The sequence below is a fragment of the Phocoena phocoena genome, chromosome 12, assembly GCF_963924675.1.
Source record: "Phocoena phocoena chromosome 12, mPhoPho1.1, whole genome shotgun sequence".
NCBI classification, from domain to species: domain Eukaryota; kingdom Metazoa; phylum Chordata; class Mammalia; order Artiodactyla; family Phocoenidae; genus Phocoena; species Phocoena phocoena.
Window position 1 is genome coordinate 20,711,492 of NC_089230.1, and position 19,010 is coordinate 20,730,501.

At 39.2% G+C, this 19,010-nt stretch overlaps 1 protein-coding gene across 1 annotated transcript in view; it reads left to right on the top strand.

Moving 5' to 3' along the window:
- PLAGL1 (PLAG1 like zinc finger 1) overlaps positions 1-19,010 on the top strand; it is a 67,381-nt gene that overhangs the window by 21,582 nt on the left and 26,789 nt on the right. Inside the window, exon 4 of the mRNA XM_065888965.1 lies at positions 14,893-14,957. The gene's annotated coding sequence lies outside the window, so the exon portion shown is untranslated. The remainder of the gene's footprint in view (positions 1-14,892; positions 14,958-19,010) is intronic.

Sequence of the window (19,010 nt, forward strand, 5' to 3'; positions counted from 1 at the left end):
TTTCTCATACCATTAGGTGATAGTTATTTAGAGAAGGTTTGAATTACACATCTTGGGCTGGGGCCATCTGTTTCTTTGGAGTGACTTCCCATCAGGGTTATGATTAGCAGGAGCAAAGTGCCATCTGTGGAGCTGAGGTGGCACATCCATCCATCCCGTTGGACATCACAGTCTTCACCTAGAACATCCTTGTGGCAGATGGTAAGAGGGACACAACATCCTGGGAGAAAGCCACTAATGGGAATGGTTTGACTAATGAGGTATAACAAATTCTGTTTCGTTTATCTGTGAAAATCTGGCAATGAGATGAAATGAAGGGAGAATTGCAGATTGGGAGAATTTAACTTTATTCTCATTTTATCATTTGGAGTAGCTATATGTCTGTTCAGTAACTTTTTCTTGTAGCATATTGAAGAAAAATTTAGATCTCCTGTTTTATGGTAGTTTTTTTAATTCAGTGAAATCTAAACATTTGAAATAGATTTGAACAAACATTTTTAACCTGGGAAATAAATTATCCCCTCTATCACTGAAAACATTTGCAGTATTAAATGGCTAATCCTCTCCACTCCAACCAAACTTTCTTCTTCCTTAGTCTTCCTCATCTCAGTAAATGGCAACTACATTCCTCCAGTTGCTCAGATAGTCTCTGTGGCACCATCATCCTCTCTTCTTTCTGTCATCCCCTATACACCCAGCTGTCAGGAAATACTGTCAGCTCTGCCTTAAATATATCTAGAAGATGACTGCTTTTCACCATGTATTCCACTACCATACTGGTCAAAGCCTTCATCTTTTTATTAAAATAGCCTCCTAACTTGTTTCCCTGCTTTTACACTTTCTCCACTATAACCCATTCTCCAAATGGCAGCCAGATAAAATATTTAAAACTCTTAAGTCTGATCATGTTACTTTTCTGCTCCAGTGACTCCGGTGCCTCTCTTCACAGAGGCTTATCAACTTCTACATGATATGGGCCCCCATTACCTCTGATCTAACCTAACCTTGTACTGCTCCCCCTCACTCACTGCTTTAGCCATACCAATATTCTTGTTCCTACGTTGGGGTTTTGCAATTACTGTTCCCACAAATAGCCACATGACTCACTTCCTTACCTCCTTTAAATCTTTGCAAAATTGTCATCTCCGCATCCAGGCCTTCCCTGACTACCTTATTTCAAATTACCACTGTTTCTCCCTGCCTTACACTCCCAGCACTTCCTATCACTACAATACTTTATTTATTTATTATTATTTTAAAAATAAATTTATTTGTTTTTATTTATTTTTTGGCTGCGTTGGGTCTTCGTTGCTGCATGCGGGCTTTCTGTAGTTGCAGCGAGCAGGGGCTACTCTTTGTTGTGGTGCGCGGGCTTCTCCTTGCAGTGGCTTCTCGTTGCAGAGCACAGGCTCTAGGCACGCAGGCTTCAGCAGTGGCACGTGGGCTCAGTAGTTGTGGCTCACGGGCTCTAGAGCGCAGGGTCAGTAGTTGTGGTGCACGGGCTTAGTTGCTCCGCAGCATGTGGGATCTTCCTGGACCAGGGCTCGAACCCGTGTCCCCTGCATTGGCAGGCAGATTCTTAACCACTGCACCACCAGGGAAGTCCCAGTACTTTATTTTTTTAACCACCTTCTGTTATATATTTTACTTATCTGTCTCCCTTTCACTTGAAGATGAACTCTACGAGAGTAATAATTTTTGTGTGTTTTGTTTACAAAGATGGGAAAGTGGGATAGGGAAAATGGATTGTATAGTGGTTACTGACTTTGCCTAATACAACCTTCTCTTGTTGCCTCGTGACCACAGAGATAGGTAAGTGAAAAAAGCAACTAAAATCTCAATCATCTGTGTATTTCTAGGATTACTGGGAGAAAAGCTAGGTTTGAAATTTCTTCTGAGAATATACTTCATTTTCTTTTCAGTGCTTGTTTGATTAGAAGTTCTTTGGTAAAAATGAGTAGATATTGATATTTTTAGTAAATGATTCCTAATGCCATTTTGTTACTGAAAATTTAGAGTGTTCTATCAGAATTTAGTTCCAGAAGTGTGCTTTTTAAGAGCTATAAATTAAGAGCAGACAGAATGGTGGCTAGCACAAGTTTTAGAACCAAGTGTAGCCTGGCTTGAATTCTGGCTGTGATTCCAATAAGTACACTATAAGCAAGTTAATGAGGCTTTCTTAGCCACAGTTTGTCTTTTATAGAATTGAAATAATAATAGTTGTGAGGCTCATGAGGATTAATTGAGGTGATAGACCTGGCCATTAGCAACATTCAGTAACTATTAATCCTTTAATTTGATATTGCTCAGTTTTATAAGCTTGAGATACTAGTAATAAATTATTTTACAGTGTACTTTGTAGAGAAGACAGTCTTTTATAATTTATGTCATTACATATAGTAAATTTTGAAAAAAATTATGTATATTTTATGGAAGAGAAAATGACTAGGAGACATGAGCTGCTCTGTAATGTGACCCCAGAAAATTTTTTGCATTTTTTGTGATCTCTACACTTTAGCAATGTGGAGAGGATGAAATGAGATAGTGTTGATTTGTCAGTACTTCTTTAAAAATATAAAACATTAATGCAAATGTAAGGAATTGGAATATCGTACTGAGGGGACTTCTACCATGACTTCCAATCATGATGTAGTAACAGGAACTGGATTTATTATCCTTCCTTAGCAAAACAAACAAACAAACAAAGCCCCATAAAATATTTGAAACAAAGGTTTTCAAACATTGGGTGACAAGTGGCATAAGACAGTTAACCCTGAGATAAAGGAAACAAATGATGTGCCCAAGGCCACAGTGTAAGAGGGGAACCCAGACACAGCTCAGTAGTCACCCTGAATTGAGGTGATTAAACTGGCAATTCAGGGAGGTTGAAGCAGCTAGAATTTGCAGGACAGAGGACCAGAGAGAAGAGAGCTCTGGAGATCTTCAGAGGGTTCCCTTGGAGTCTTCAGCTGAGTGCTGATTGGTGCGTGCTTACGAGAGAACTACCCAAGGCTTGGAGAAAAACCACTGGGAAGGGAAGGTTAGCTCATGTAGGGCTGGGAAGTGTGCATCCCCACCATTCAGAGTAGAAAAACTTTGTAATACAAGTGGCATTAGATGGAATGCTCAGAAGGGTATTGCCTCAGTGGTGAGGCAAAATTAGCCCTAGACTAAAGGCTGCCCTGATCCTACCTAAAAAATCTTAAAAGTGGGAATTCCCTTGTGGTCCAGTGACTAGGACACAGGTTTTCATTGCTGTGGACCTGGGCTCGATCCCTGATTAGGGAACTGAGATCCCACAAGCTGCACTGTGCGGCCAAAAAAAACAAAACAAAAAAAATCTTAAAAGTAAGCCATTAAAGAGGAATCATAACACTTTTTTAGTAAAGGGCCAGATGGAAAATACTTTAGGCTTTACAGGCAATATGACCTCTGCTGCAACTACTTAGCTCTGCCATTGTAATGTTAAAGCAGTCATAGACAATATGTAAATGAATGGGGGTGGCTGTATTCTAATAAAACTTTATTTACATAAATAGACTCTGGGCCAAATTTGGCTTGTGCACCATAATTTGCAGACTTCTGGTTTACAGGGTCACACTGTGGGACTTCCTTGGCCGTCCAGTGGTTAAGAGTCCACGGTTCCATTGCAGGGTGCACGGGTTAGACCCCACATGCCGCATGGCGCGGACAAAAAATTAAAATAGAAAAGAAAAGGGTCAAATTGTTTCTAGTCACTTAACTCCAACTCAGAACAAAGCTCAAGAATATATAAAGAAACACAAAATATCCAGCACCTAACAAGGTAAAGTACACAATGTCTAGCATTCAATCAAAATTTACCAGATATGCAAAGAAATAGGAAAATTCAGTAGTAAGAGAAAATTCAATCAATAAAAATAGACTCAGAAATGAAACAGATTTAATAAACAAAGATATTAAGTTAATAAACATTTTATTTAAGTAATTTAATAAGATTTTAATAACATTCACTAAATGAAGATTTAAAAACATTAGTATAACTAAGTTTTGTATGTTCAAGATAATAGAGGAAGCATAAATTTGTTAAGAAAAGACATGAAAGCTATAAAACGACCCAAATTGATCTTCTAGAGACAACATAAACATCTGAGATGAAAAATACACTGGATAGGATTAACAGCGGACTAGACACTGCAGAAAGAAAGATTGCAAGAACTTGAAGACACAGCAATAGAAATTACACAAAATAAAACACACACACAAAAATCCTGGGGAAAAAAGCCCATCAGTGAGCTGTGGGATAACTTTAAACAGCCAAAACTATTGTGTAATTAGAGTCTCCAAAGGAGGGAGGGAACAGAAAAAAAACTTTTTAAAATAATGGCTGAAAATTTGCTAGATTTAATGAAAACCATAAGCCCACAAATCTCAGAAGCTCAATGAAAAGCTAGCAATTACCAAAAAAAAAAAAAAAAGAAAATGAAGAAAATGACACCAAGGCACAACATTAATCAGATAATTTAAAACCAGTAATAACGAGAAAGATTTTAAAGTAGCGAACGGAGAAACTATAAATTTAGAGGAACAAAGAACGACAGCAGACTTTTCATCAAAAGCAAAGCAAGCCAGAAGACAGTGGAGCAATGTCTTTAAAGTAATGGAAGAAAAAACTGTTAACCTAGAAATCTATAGCTAATGAAAATATTTTTGAAAAAAGGTAGTGAAATAAAGACATTTTCAGACATTCAAAACCTTAAAGAGTTAGTCACCATTAGACCCACACTACAAGAAATGTTAAAGCCCTCAGGAAGAAAGAAAATAATACCAAGTGGAAATAAAGAGCACCAGAAATGGTAAACACCTGGGTAAATGTATAAGGTTTTGCTTTTTTAAATTTAAATCTTTTTAAAAAGGTAATCATTTAAACAAAATAGTAATAGTGGAGTTGGGGTTTATAACATATAAAAGGTGTGACAATAATTGCACAAAGGTCAGGAGGGAAAAAAATTGAAATATAATGTTAAAGTTTTTTTTACTATATGTGAAGAAGTACAGTATCCCTTAAAGGGATATTGTAATAAGTTAAGGATATAACCATAAACCCTAAATCAACACTAAAGCATAAAAAATAGTCATAAGGCAAAGGAGATAAATCAGAAAAAAAAATAGTTCAAAAGAAGGCAGGGAAAAAGGGAAAAGGGAATGGAGAACAGATGGGACAAATACAAAAAAAAAAAAAAGCAAGGTGCGACATTTCAACCTAACCATATCAATAATCACATTAAGTATAAATGGTCTAAATACTCTCAGTAAAAGGCAAAGAATATCAGATTAGGTTCAAAAAGAAAAAGCAAACAAGGATTAACTCTATGCTGCCTGCAAAAAAAGTGCATAACATATATATAAAGATAAATAGATTGCAAGCTAAAGGATGGAAAATAATATACACTTCAGCACTAATTTTTTAAAAAGCCTGCAGACTTCCATGGTGACTCAGTGGTTAAGAATCTACCTGCCAATGCAGGGGACACAGGTTCGATCCCTGGTCTGGGAAAATCCCACATGCCGTGGAGCAACTAAGCCTGTGTGCCACTACTACTGAGCCTGAGCTCTAGAGCCCGTGTGCTGCAACTACTGAAGCCTGCACACCTAGAGCTCATGCTCCGCAACAAGAGAAGCCACTGCAAAGAGAAGCCCGTGTACTGCAATGAAGAGTAGCTCCCACTCGCTGCAACTAGAGAAAGCCTGGGCGCAGCAACGAAGACCCAACACAGCCAAAAAAAAAAAAGCCTGGAGTGGGGACTTCCTTGGTGGTCCAGTGGTAAAGAACCTGCCATGCAATGCAGGGGATGTGGGTTCAATCCCTGGTCGGGGAACTAAGATCCCACATGCCAGGGGCAACTAAGCCCATGCACCACAACTACTGAGCTCGCGTGCCTCAATGGGAGAGTCCATGTGCTGTGGACCCTGCGTGTCACAACTACAGAGCCCATGTGCCCTGGAAGCCCGTGTGCCACAGCGAAAGATCCCTTATGCCTCAACAAAGATCCTGCATGCCACAACTAAGACCCGATGCAGCTAAAAAAAAAAAATAGAAGAAAATAAATAAGTTTTTAAAAAAAAACCTGGAGTGGCTATATTAATATCAGACAGGGTAGAAATTAGAGCAAAGAATATTGCCAGGGAGAAAGAGGGTTCTTTCATAATGATAAAGTGGTAAATTCTTCAAAAAAAATCCTCTTAAATATTTATGCACCTAATAACAGGGTTTCAGTATATACAGGGAGAAATAGACACATCCACAAATGTAGTCAGATTTCAGTACCCTCTCTGAACAGATACATCAAGTAGATAACAAACCAATAAAGATATAGAAGGTTAAAACACCACTATCAACCAGCTTGACCTAATTGACAGTTATAGAACACTCTACCCAACAAAAGCAGAATACACATTCTTTTCAAGCATGCCCAGAACTTTATCAAGATAGACCATATTCTGGGTAAAAAAAAAACAAGACAATTAATTTAAAAGGGTTTAAATCATACAAAGATTAAATCAGAACAGAAAGGTATCTGGAAAAGTATCTTATAACTGAACAACACACTTCTAAATAACCCAGGGGCACATTCTAGGCCATACAGAACATGTTACATTTCAAAGAATGCCAGTCATACGAAATACATTCTCAGACAACAGTGGAAATGAAGTTAATAACAAAAAGTTAGTGTAAAAATTCTCAAATATTTGGAAATGAACACAGTTCTAAATAATGCCTGCTGCATCAAAGAAGTCTCACGAAATATTTAAAAATATTTTAAAATAAAGTGAAAATATAGTCTAAAAATGTGTGGGATGCAGCTAAAATAGTGCTTGGAAGGAAATTTATAGCATTAAATGTTTATATTAGAAAAAAACCTAAAATCAATAATTGAAGTTTCTACCTTATGAAACTAGAGAAGAGCAAATTAAACTTAAAGCAAGCAGAAGAAAGTAAATAATAAAAATTAGAGAAGTCAACAAAATTGAAAATAGGAAAATGATAAAGAAAAATCAACAAAACGGAAAGCTGGTTTCTTTGAACAAGATTAATAAAATGATAAACATATAGCGAGGCTAACCAAGGATAAAAGAGAGAAGACATAAATTACCAGTATCAGGAAGGAAAGAGGAGCCATGACTACTGACCTCATGGATTTTACAGGGCTAATGAGAGAATACTACAATCTCTACCCACAAATTTGAGAACTTAGATGAAATGGACCAAATCCTAGAAAGATACAAACTACCAAAACTCCCTCAGGGAGAAATAGATTACCTGAACAGCTCTGTATCTATTAAAGACATCAAATTAATAGTATATATTAAAAACAAACAATACCACCACCACCACCAAAAACCTTCCAGAAAAGAAACCCAGACCCAAATGGTCACACTGGTGAATTTTACCAAATAACCCATGTGACATAAATGAAAAGGGTAATTGGGAAGTATTTTCAACTGAATGGAAATGAAACATTTCCAAATAATTAGGATGCAACTATAGCGGTGCTTAGAGGGAAACTTATAGCACTAATAATCTATATTAGGAAAGAACAGTCTCAAATTAATAGCTCAAGGTAAGGGATTGTTAAAATTGCCTTCAAATATCTGAATGTGTTTTGTTAAAAAATATGTTTGTTTCATATTGTTGGAGAAGACAATTAGAGGTGGTTATAAAAAGGCAATTCTTAGCCCTTCATAAGAAAGAAATAACCATCAAACTTCCACAGCTATGGACTGAGTTTCTTTAGTGAGACATGCTTCCTTAGACATTCTTTTTTTTTTTTTTTTTTTTTTTTTTTGGTACACGGGCCTCTCCTGTTAAGGAGCACAGGCTCCGGAGGCGCAAGCTCAGCGGCCATGGCTCACGGGCCCAGCCGCTCCGCGGCACGTGGGATCCTCCCGGACCAGGGCACGAACCCGTGTCCCCTGCGATGGCAAGCGGACTCTCAACCACTGTGCCACCAGGGAAGCCCTCCTTAGACATTCTTGAGGGTTCTTCCCAACTATTAATTTCTGAGATAAATGGTAGTGAAGGAAAAAAAAAAATTTCTCAGTGTTAATAGGCTATAGATAAACAAGCACATTTAAACTGATGTGTTATATAGTAGGTAATGCAATGTAAGAATGAGCAGTAATTTTTAAAAATCACAGAAATATAGAATTAGAAGGAGCCTTAAGTGGTGTTGAGTCAAAGAACAGTGGCCTCAATTCCCTGCCTTTTTAAATATCAAAACAGTGGATAAAAAAAATTTTTAAAGGGGGAACCATTGAAGTTTGCAGATCAGCAAAAGCAGCGAAGGACAACTAAATCACTGAATGACATATTCAGAATTCAGAGAAAATCCCATGAAGCTCAAGAACAACCAAGAATATTCTAGACGTGCTTGTGTACTAGGTAAAAGTTGGATAAATGCCATCTACTTTCAAAGCCTTTTCTGGCTCTCCAAGACTTACTGGCCTGTCTCTGTCTTCCCATAGTATTTTGTACACTCTGCACTGTAGCATCTACATACCATCATCTATCAATAAGGGGTCATGAAAAATGAGACAAGGAGTTAAAAAGTAAGGTTTGCCTTTTATCACTGGCAGTCTTTTCTTGTGCTAGAAAGTTAATCCATGTTCTCCTAGTGAGTAGCATGAGGGTCAAATGAAGTAAGACATGTATTCTTTGAAAACTTTAACGCACTAGCTACATAAAACAAGTATTCCTATTAGGTATTTTTCTCTTCATGTGGCAATAGTCTGTGAATTTCTGCCTAACACCAATACATTTCTACTTAAAATGGTTAAAGGGCAAGAAGTAGAACTGATTGTACAGAAAAACAACATTGCTGCTTTATAGCAACCATGGACTTGCCTCAGTTTTTTTTTTTTTAAGACCAATTAGTGTTTCTATTTTGTATAGTAGCTTATCTTTTATGACAGTTTGATCTTGGTTTATTACTTGGCCCCATAAAATCCTAGACTTGAGTGCTAAATTTTTAGTGCTAGAGGGAACCATGTAATCTAGAGGCTGAAAGTTAAATTGTGTGTCTTTTTATTGAAAAGGAAGCATTTTCCCCCTTTTCACAAGTTTTATATTGGTTTGATTTTCAACATCAGTGATAATAGCTACCATTATTGAGCATTTCTTATATGCTAACACTGCTCTAGCTGCTTTACACAGGTTATCTAATTCTGTCCTTTGCAAGCCCTATGAAAGAAGGTATTATTCCTCTTTTACAGATGAGGAAACCGAGGTTCTGGAAATACTGTTAAATTGCTTAATTTACAAAACTACTAAAAGGTGACACTAAAATTTGAATGTGAACCTGACACCAGAGTCCGTACTCTTAAACACTGCCTCCTTGAATGAGCGGTACGATGCATTGGGCTTAGAAATAGATTCTTATTACTTATTTAATACAATTACGGAGAATGTCAGTGAATAATTACATGCAGAGGTGGTAGCTAGGGGCAAAGGAAACAGCATGAGATTTAGAAACAATATTTAAAGTTGTGACTCATATACTTATTTGTTCTGTGACTTTGGCAAATCAATTTATTACCTCTCTTGAGGCTTTTTTCCTCATTCAAAAATAGAAATTCCTAAAACCACCTATCTCAGATGGTTATGGTGAAGATCAAATTGATGTTTCTAAGTGCTTTGTAAATGCTTTTGAAAAGTATATAAGTGAATTGATGAGTATATGTCATCATTTGCCATAGCCTTTCTTCGAGTAGTAAATTTTCTGACTGCTTTTAAAAAATAATTTGATTTATAGAAACGTAGCGAGTTTCCAAAGCAGCTCTATTGAATTAGAGTGATCTGTTATAGAAGGAGGTTATACTCCTAAGACCAGCTTTCTTCGATGAAGTACATCGTTTTTGAGGAACGATTATTTCACAATACTTTGTAAAGGAATTCTTCACGGATGTTTCTGTCTCCATTTTGGAAGAGTAGGGAGACACAGAGGCCAAAGTGAATCAGTGCCAGAGTCAGCTTTGAGGTTCCTAATATAACTGTCACACTGAGCCTACCAAGAATTCCACTACCTTTCCTGTGCAGTTGGGAGTTCTGTATTTTCTAAGTTTATTTCTGTCCCAGTTTGAGAAAAGTGAAAGTCTTTACCTTGAGGACTGTTCAGTACCCTATACAAAATGGCATCTTTGGCAGTCAAATGAATAATCAATGAATGGACCCCCCAGGTCAGTCCCGAAGCTCCTAAGATGGGCACGTGGGAAGGTTGTGTTCTGTGTCATGGAGTGAGTTCTCCATACCTTTCATTCCAGTATTGTTTATTTTCTTTTTGGTTTAGGAATTTTGAAACTTAACCCATCTATTCCCATGTTTACTCAGGATTAGCAGCAGAAATGGAGTGGAGCACAATAAAATGAACGCATTTTGTTACGGGCTCTCGTGAGCGCGGTGTCAAAGTAGCAGTTCGGAATTCAGTGGAGACTTTGGAAATCTTTAAATTCTGTGTGTTCAGTGTAGGTAACGAATCAGGATAATCCACCTTCTTTCCTAGTCCCTCTGGTTCTCCCCTCCCCCCTCGCTAACCCTCTTCACTCACATGCGCGTGCGTGCGCGCGCACACACACACACACGCACACACACACACACACCCCTCATTCACCCACAGACTGTCATTTAAGAGCTTGGATTACCAGTTTCGGTGATTACCTAGCTCACACCAAAAAGCTAACTGTTCTATCTCTGTTCGTGTTTGTGTTTTGCAAACAGAATTTATGCAAACGGAGTCTCTCTTTAGGTCGCGTGGCCTTCTCTGGAGATGAGGCCTGAGGGAAGCCCCAGGAGTTACAGCTCTCAGTTCATCATACGGTAGTAGTTTACTGGGTGTGAACCAAGAAGGGCAGTGCGTGTAGCAGGCCTCCTATCATCAGCAGAACCATTAGGTTGAGAATAGAGTGTCCCGGTGGTGTAGGTATGGTGACACGAAAGAAACTGCAGATTAAGTGAGACCATTGCTTATGGGATTGCAGGGTGGAGAAAGAAAGGGAGAGTGAGCGGGCCTAGTTTATTTATGGAATGTCGGGGGGCCGTCGTGGCTCAGCGGGCCCTAGAAGCGGAGGACTTCCCTCAGCGCTTGTTTTCTCCCTCTGACCTTGGATGAACTAGCGAGCAGTATATTATGCCGGGTGATTGTGCTGGTCTGTCATGGTTAGCATTCTGGACTGTCACTGGAATGTAGGAAACGGATGAATTTGAATTGAACCATGAGGTGGTCTGCCGGCCCTCTCCTTGTCTCGAGGAAACCTGTCGCTGTTTGTCTGGGCCTGGCCTAATGAAAGCAGTGGAGGGAAAGAGAGGTGGGCCTTTGATCTCTTTGTTGCAGCTGCTCCCTGGGAACTCACTGAAATCAATGCCCTGTTTTCCTGAAGGAATGAATGGCTCTGCCTGACTAGCTTTGTGAAACCGTGGGGGAATTCACTGCCTCTGTTTATTGACAGCTGAAAAGGAGCACATGGGGTGGAATGGACCTTCTTGTGAAAACCAGGCACAGGGAAAATGAGACCTCAGTTTAACACAGAGGAATTTGGAAATTCACCCCAAAGGAGACGTGGTTTCTCGTGCTTACATTAGAATTACTTAAGTTTGGGGCTAGTGTGTAATGGACAATGGAGGTTCTGTCACAACTGTGTTATAAGCAGGAATATGATATGCATAATAAATGATGTTAAGTAGAAGTTGATTCAATACCCTCCTTATTTTTTTTAAACACAGAAGTAGAGAAAGACAAATATTAAGCATGATATAATCAGGTGATTCTTTTATTTTTGCTTTAAGAAGAAGAGAAAAAAATTGATACTTATTTTAGGCATTGTTAATATGATATCACTGTCTCTAGAATGTGTCTTTCATTCATTCATGTTTCAAAACATCTCTGAACTTTGTATCTGTTTCATTCACGTAGGTGTTTGTGCTGTTCTGGATTGTGTGTGTTGGGTGGAAATACTACAAATCAATCACGTTTAGTTTTAAAATGTTTATTCTTGGGATCTTATAACTGGAAGTCTGTGTCAAACATCAATGAAACTGGCTTGTAGACCAATTTAGCACTTGCAATGAGAACGGTTCACAAATCCTAAAATTACTGTCTTACTTTTGACAACACAGTAAAGAAAATGTCGAGTTTATCACAAGGAAACATCACCATACCTTCTTTTATCTCTCCCCTCACTTGCTTGATTTCCGAGAAAGAATTTATTGCTTTTTCCTTTGGCCCTCAGCCCTTTGTGCACACCTCTATTATAACACTTAACACATTGCCCTGTAGCTCTTGGTTTAGGTGTATTCTTTTCGCTGGAAGTAAAGCAGCTGTGTCGTGTTCATTTTTATATCTCCAAACCCCAGCAAAGCTCTTGGCTCAGTGAATGTGAGCTGAATGAATGGGGATTGATAGCTCCCTGTACATTACTTTGAATGTAATTACTTATCCAGGCTTCAACTGCAAATACTACATTTAGGAAAACCTGATTGATCTATTGTTACCTGATTGGTGCCATAGCTTTTTAAAATCTTTCCTTTATGGAGAATTATTAAACAGTTTTTCAATGTGGCGAGTTTGTTGGGCAGTCCGTCAGCCTCTGAACAGGAGGCATAGAAAGTGTATGGCATTGTCCTTTTCAAATCCAAGCTCTCTTCTTCAATATTTTTAAAAAATAAGTCTCAGCACAGTGTTTAGGTATTTTCAGTAAGAAGATGAAAAAACTTTTAATTTAGAGTTTTGTAGACTGTCACCTGACCAGATTTAGTGATTGAGATGGATAGACTTCCATTTTCAGGTTTTAATTCTATGATGTAATGTTAAATAATGCAAAACAAAACCTTTGACAGTTTCTTTAACCAGCTTTACCACCACTGTGTGTTATGAACCTCTTGTCAAAGGAAGCAAGCACCTTTACTTCTAAGTGAAAAGTGTGTAGGGGAAATTTTGATTCTAGAGTACTAACTCCTGTGATTTCACAGGACCCTAGGACAAGCCCAATTTCTGAGTTATTCTCAAGTTAAACCCGATTTCTTTTTAAACCAGAGCTTTAAGTGGGAAATAGTTGTCAACGTTCTTTGGGGAAAATAACATCTTAAAATCATAATGGAAAACTTTAGAAAAGGTGAGTGCAGGGGAGAGGTAAGTAAGCACCCAAGTACAGAAACTGGCTAATATTTTATTCTCCATGTTATTTTTGTTTTTACCACAAAGATTACGTTAAAAGCAATCTGTTAGGTTTTCTGTCTTGATTAAAAGTAGGGATGAAGTTTAAAATACAGGTTTCCAAATTTATGAGTCGTGGTAGTAGTCTTGTAGAGGGATAGGTGCTTGTATGGGTCATACAAATGTGGTCGATTCGGCAGGTTGTGATTCTGCTGAGATTTTAGATTTCTTACAAAACAGGAAAATTACCATGGCCTTGATCATTGATAGACTCTCTCGCCCCTGTAAGTATTAACTTGTAGATAAGAAAGCTGTAAGCCTCTTACTTAGGTTTTATAACACGGCTGCTCAATCCTCCCAGTTTCTGGAAGTAATTTCGTGTGACATCATACCAAAGTCGGGAGGGGTAGAGGGTGGAAGGAGAAGTAGGAAATCAAACGACACTTTTCCGTTTGATGTTTCAGCTTAAAAGCGGTGAGGCATATCTTGTCTACATTGATAGAACTACATACAGGCCCCAGGGAGTGACTGTAGTTAAAAGTTGTGTTCTTGCTGTGTTTATAGAACTAGATAACGTCAACTACATGATCCTCCATAAAAGAGTCCTTTCCTCAGGCCTGAAGACTGTTGTCGTATACAAGAAGAATTTCAAGTAATTTAAGAGTCAGCCCCTCAAAATACGTTTGGGGATCAACATGTATTAGATCTTTGTATTTATGTGTGTGTTTATCTCCATAGACAAACTTCCTAGCAGAAAGATACTTCCCTCTTAGACAGCTTCCCATCCATCCAAATGAAGCGGCCCTAATACAGGCTGATCTAGTCATTGAAAGGGAAACATCCTCCTTACGGGTTAGGTTGAATTACAAGAAAGACGGGTATGCTTACTGTCAACAAGTTCTGCCCTTCAGGCCTCTCCTCTGAGTAATAAGCTTGTCTTTGAAAAAAAAATTGCAGTTAAGCAAAGGTTCCTTTTGGTTTTGGGTTTGTTTGTTTGTTTGGTTGGTTTGGTTTTTGTTTGCCTGTTTGTTTGGTTTTGGCCTTTTAATGGTCTTTCCTTGCTCTTTGTCATCTTTTTCCCTCTCTTCCCCAGTGCACCCTCAGCCCTGCTTGGGTACTTGCTTCCTTTTCCTAAAGGATAACGTTCTTAGTTGACCCTTTTACAAAAGGTTCTGATTATCATCTGATTTCTTCCTGAGGCTCTGAGAAATTTTCACGTGAATTGGGGTCTCTGGAAAAGAATTGCAACTACAGGAGTGCACCTTGCTTCCCAGGTGCGGTGTTCAGCACTTCACTCACGTTAACTCATTTAATCCTCAAAAGGCTTTTAGGCTATAGGTATGGTTATCATCTCCATTTTACAGGCGAGAAGCTGAGGCAGAGAGCTGTTCAGCAAGTGGTGTGAGGTTTCTGAGTGGCTCCAGGTGACACCTGGATCTGAATGTTGGCATTCTGGCACCATGGCCCCAGCTCGTCACCACGTCACCACATTGTCCCTTGCAAACTAAAAATCCTGTAAGAACTTAGAGGTGTGTCTCTGGAAGGTTGGAATATAACACGATGGCATATTGACGGAAAGAAGTTTTTGATCCTGGCATTCCTGAACTCACATTCTGTATATAAATGTCTCCTAACACAGTATCGGTATGGTTTTTCTCAATGCCTTTTTTTTTTTCTTTAACCTTTTGACACTTTTTTCCTCTTCTAGGATTGCTCTCACATCTGATGTTTCATGTCACATCTGAAACTCCTCTGTACCTCAAACTTAGAAAGGTAAGTGTGTCTCCGCTACACCCTCTGACTTCTGCCCAGGCTGCTCTCTGTGGCCAGCTGTGAGCCTGTGTTCTCATTCTCCTACGTTAGAGCACACTCCAAAGCTTCCCGCTCTCCACGGTAGACGGGGTTATGTTCCAGAAAACACTTGCTCTCCGAGAATTTTCATTTGAGGAACTGCAGACCCTGAGGGAAATATTACGGCTGGGGAATATGAAAGCCTATTTTTTCCTCTTTAGAAAAATCAAGAGAACATGCTAAGAACTGTCATTGATACTCACATAACTTTAGAAATAAGGGGCACTATACAGATGCCTTTTATTTATCATGACTTGTTTCCTAGAAACTTGTGATCTCCCTCCCTGACACTTAAAAAGACGTTTTCAAAGAAAAACAAATTAATGCTAGGGGAAAATTGGGGGTATTAGACTCCACTTAGAATCATATTTAGTAGGTTGCATCCATGACAATTCAGTCTCTAAACCATGCTCCTAAAGTCATAATGTGAGGTGGTTCTCAATTTGCATATATTCTGTCCAAATTTCCTAAAATTATGAAATAAGTATGCCACTAAATCCAGTGGAGGTAACCTAAATTTGCCCCTAAATTTGAGGGAACTTGTGGTCGACAGGATCCCCAATATTTATCAGAAGTTTTGATTTTTAATTTTTCTCCATCATACATATAGAGATGATGATTTGTTTTAAACGCCTGTTTCAAAATAATGACACCTAGTCATTAAATTTCATATCCAGCATTTGGGTTGTTTTTCTCCTGTGACATGTATTCGTTCTCTGTTTAAGCCCATTGCCTTCTTCACCCCAAAGGAACCCTCCCCCTACTTTGCAGCTTTAGTGCTAACAGTGTTGCTTAACCATAACTTTTGGCCTCTCTCCACATAGTTTTTTGCAAAATGTCCTTGAGTGTAATATGCCATATTTTTTTATTCTTCTTTGCAAGTTTTCTTATATCCCATCGTACACTTGAGTTTTTTTGGGTTTTTTTTTTTTTCTCCTAAACTAGATGAACCACTTCCAAATTTATTTTGCTCTTGGACTGACTTCTAGAAAGGCTGTCCACAGCTGCTCCAGGTGAAGGGCCAAAGTGAAATATTAGATGTGTGTGTTTAAATTCCTGTTCTCCAAATGGTTCTAATTGAAATTAATCCACTTCCCCACTCATACATTCAAAAGAAAGATTCTAGCAAAATCCAAATGTGCCAGAATCACTTCTGTGTATCATTTGGGTGACTTCATGATACCTGTAAGACCAATTCATGCCAGGCCTATTTGTAATTGTTTCCTCTAGTTAAATGTGACATTGCCATTAAAAGCACAGCTAATAATATTATACTGCTTAAGAATTTAAAAATCTTTCAAATACATGACATACAAAGTTTTGAAGCAGGCAGGAAATAATTAGAAACTTCTTTTACAAGTATGTGTTAGAGAATGGAATTGTGTCATGATCCAAATTAAAGAAAGATTATTGAAGTGAACCAATAATTCATACTTTCTGTTATATGTATTGTATTCTGAAACAGGTTATGAATATTTCCTAGTTGTGAACTTACCCAGTGTATAAAATCATTCTTGATACTTATTAAACAGGCCACATCTCCTTTGTACATAAACTTCAGACTCTGCCCCAGTCATTGTGCCCCCGTATGGACATATGTAATGCATAATCTTACAGCAGCTCTGCCAGGTAGAGAGATGTAAGCATGAAGAGAAGTTAGGGAACTTGCTTAAGGTTATATACCTGGCAAGTAGCAGAGCAGTGTCCCGACCTAGAGCCATGTGACTCCAAAGCCGCTGCTCTTTGCACTCCACCAGCCCATCTTTCTTGGACTTCCTCCAGCAGAATAGTATCATTTGGTTAACGTTTTTTAACTAACTGTAGGAACACAACCTAGTATTAAGTAGAGTATGCTTCTAGTAAAAGAATAAGGGAGAGTAAAACACATTATCATACCACTTTGAGGTAAGGAAAGTTACTATCCAAGAAATAGCATTAATTTTTTTTTTTTTTTTTTTTTTTTACTTCCTTGACTCCCTGAACAAACAAAAAGTTAAAGTGAAGGCCGTTGGGGATGAAGGGCATTGGGGGGGGGTCAATAATATAGGAGGGTGTTAACTATTGTGGGTACAATTAATAAATAAAGCACATATCTCTATCAATGTGTTTAAAATAGTGTTAGGAGTTACGCGTGTTTATACTATGACAAAGTGTACTTTATTTGGGGAGTAACTTAATTGATCCATTATGTGGCATTTACCAAGGTAATTCTTCCCTTTTTGTCTGAGCACAGGAATTAAACGCGATTCATAGAACAGACACACACACACACACAGTCAGTGTGCAAATTAGAACCACAGTAGGGTCATCATCATTTTTTTTTGTTTCCCTACAATGGTTCCCGTTTGCTAGTTCCGATTCAGGGGAGATTTAGAGCTCCCTGTCAACACTCAGTTTTACAGAGAAACTTCAGCGTTCAGTTATTGCTGTTAGTCTTTTTTGTGCACAGCTTTAAAAAATTGTTTTCTGTGTTTTTCCTGTGGAATTGCTGATTTTAACGTGTAGAATGGATAAATGCAGAAGCATTGTCTGTCTGCCTGCTGTCTGAGGTCTCTCTCTATAACGCGAGCCCTTAGCATATCGCTCTTCTGATTAAAAACTTCCAGTGGATCAGTCAGGACTCTTGGTTGCAACTGACGGAAATTAATGGGACCATTGAAGAATTCCAAACAGCCAAGTGACTGGAGCGTATTTGCATGTTAGAAGAATCACTCTGACAGCGGCATTGTTAGAATGAAGGGATGAAGGGGAGCCAGTCTGAGAACAAGAGAGGCTGAGGAACCAGTAGGGATCTCTCGGTGTCCAGTGCGTAGAAATGTCCCTTTACTGGTAAGCTCTTTACTTGCCAGGCTAGTAGTAGTTTGAAGGAAGCCACATGAAAATTGAGTTCTTGGCCAGTAGGGTGGGCCGGTCCCCATCGTCCAGCATACCCTCCACCGCCACTAAGTTTTGGGGCACCACAGGTCGGAAGGTAGCCTCCGGCACGTGGTTGCCCCTGTTGGATGGTGCGGGTTGGGGCTGAGCCCTGTGAGTGCTCATTGACTGCCCCCTCCTCTTTTCCATCTGGGCTCCCCCATCTGGTGTGAGAAGGGAAGCAAGTGTCAGCAGAGGCCAGACCCTTAGGAGAGGAGGGTGGCCCTGCACTCTGGTTTTCCGAACCTCTGTCTGCTTGCTCAACGCACCCTAACTTCCAAGTTCCCTGTCTGGGGGGTTTTCTTCTTGGGCACCGTTTAATACCAAATGCTCATTTTCCTAATAACCAGAGCAGAGAGGGGGGCACTATCTTGGCCCGCCCTGCCTCTGTGATGGGGCACTTGCTCCCCAGATATCTCCTCCTCTCCCGGGTCTGTCTTCCCTGTGGACGCGCCCCACATGCCGGGCAGACTTAGTGGGTGCTTGTGCAGCAGGAAAATGGGGTCCCCTATTTGCTGATTCTTGTATGTCTGAAATTCTTCCAACCAGAACTCCCTGTTCCAAAAGTTCTAATCTCGGCATACTGGCTGATACATCTTGGCTTATCTAGAATCCTCTCTGGTTTTCATCAGGGCCTTCATAAGCCTCATCCGAAGTCTCAGATATTCAGCCACAGAATTTAAATGGAATTTGTTTTGAGGACATGACTGACCCCAAAGTCCAAATCCCTGTAGACATTTGGTGTCACAAGGACCTACCGTTACTGCAACATCTCTGAATCAACAAATTTGTCACATTTATATCGTTTCTCCTCCCCGACACCACCCCAGTTTCCAGCACACTCTTATTTCCATCTTCTGGAAACCAACAGTTTCCAGAACCGTTGAAAACAGCTGGTTTCCAAACTGATGGAAACTCCGTCCGGGCAGCTGGTCTGGGAGGCACGTCCAGGCTCAGAAGCGGCGGTGTCCTGGGCCTCAAGATTCTAGCAGCACTGGCCTCTCTTTTCTCTTCCTAGTAGACTTCTGTTTTTTCCTTTGGTTTTTAAGCAATTCAGAGTTT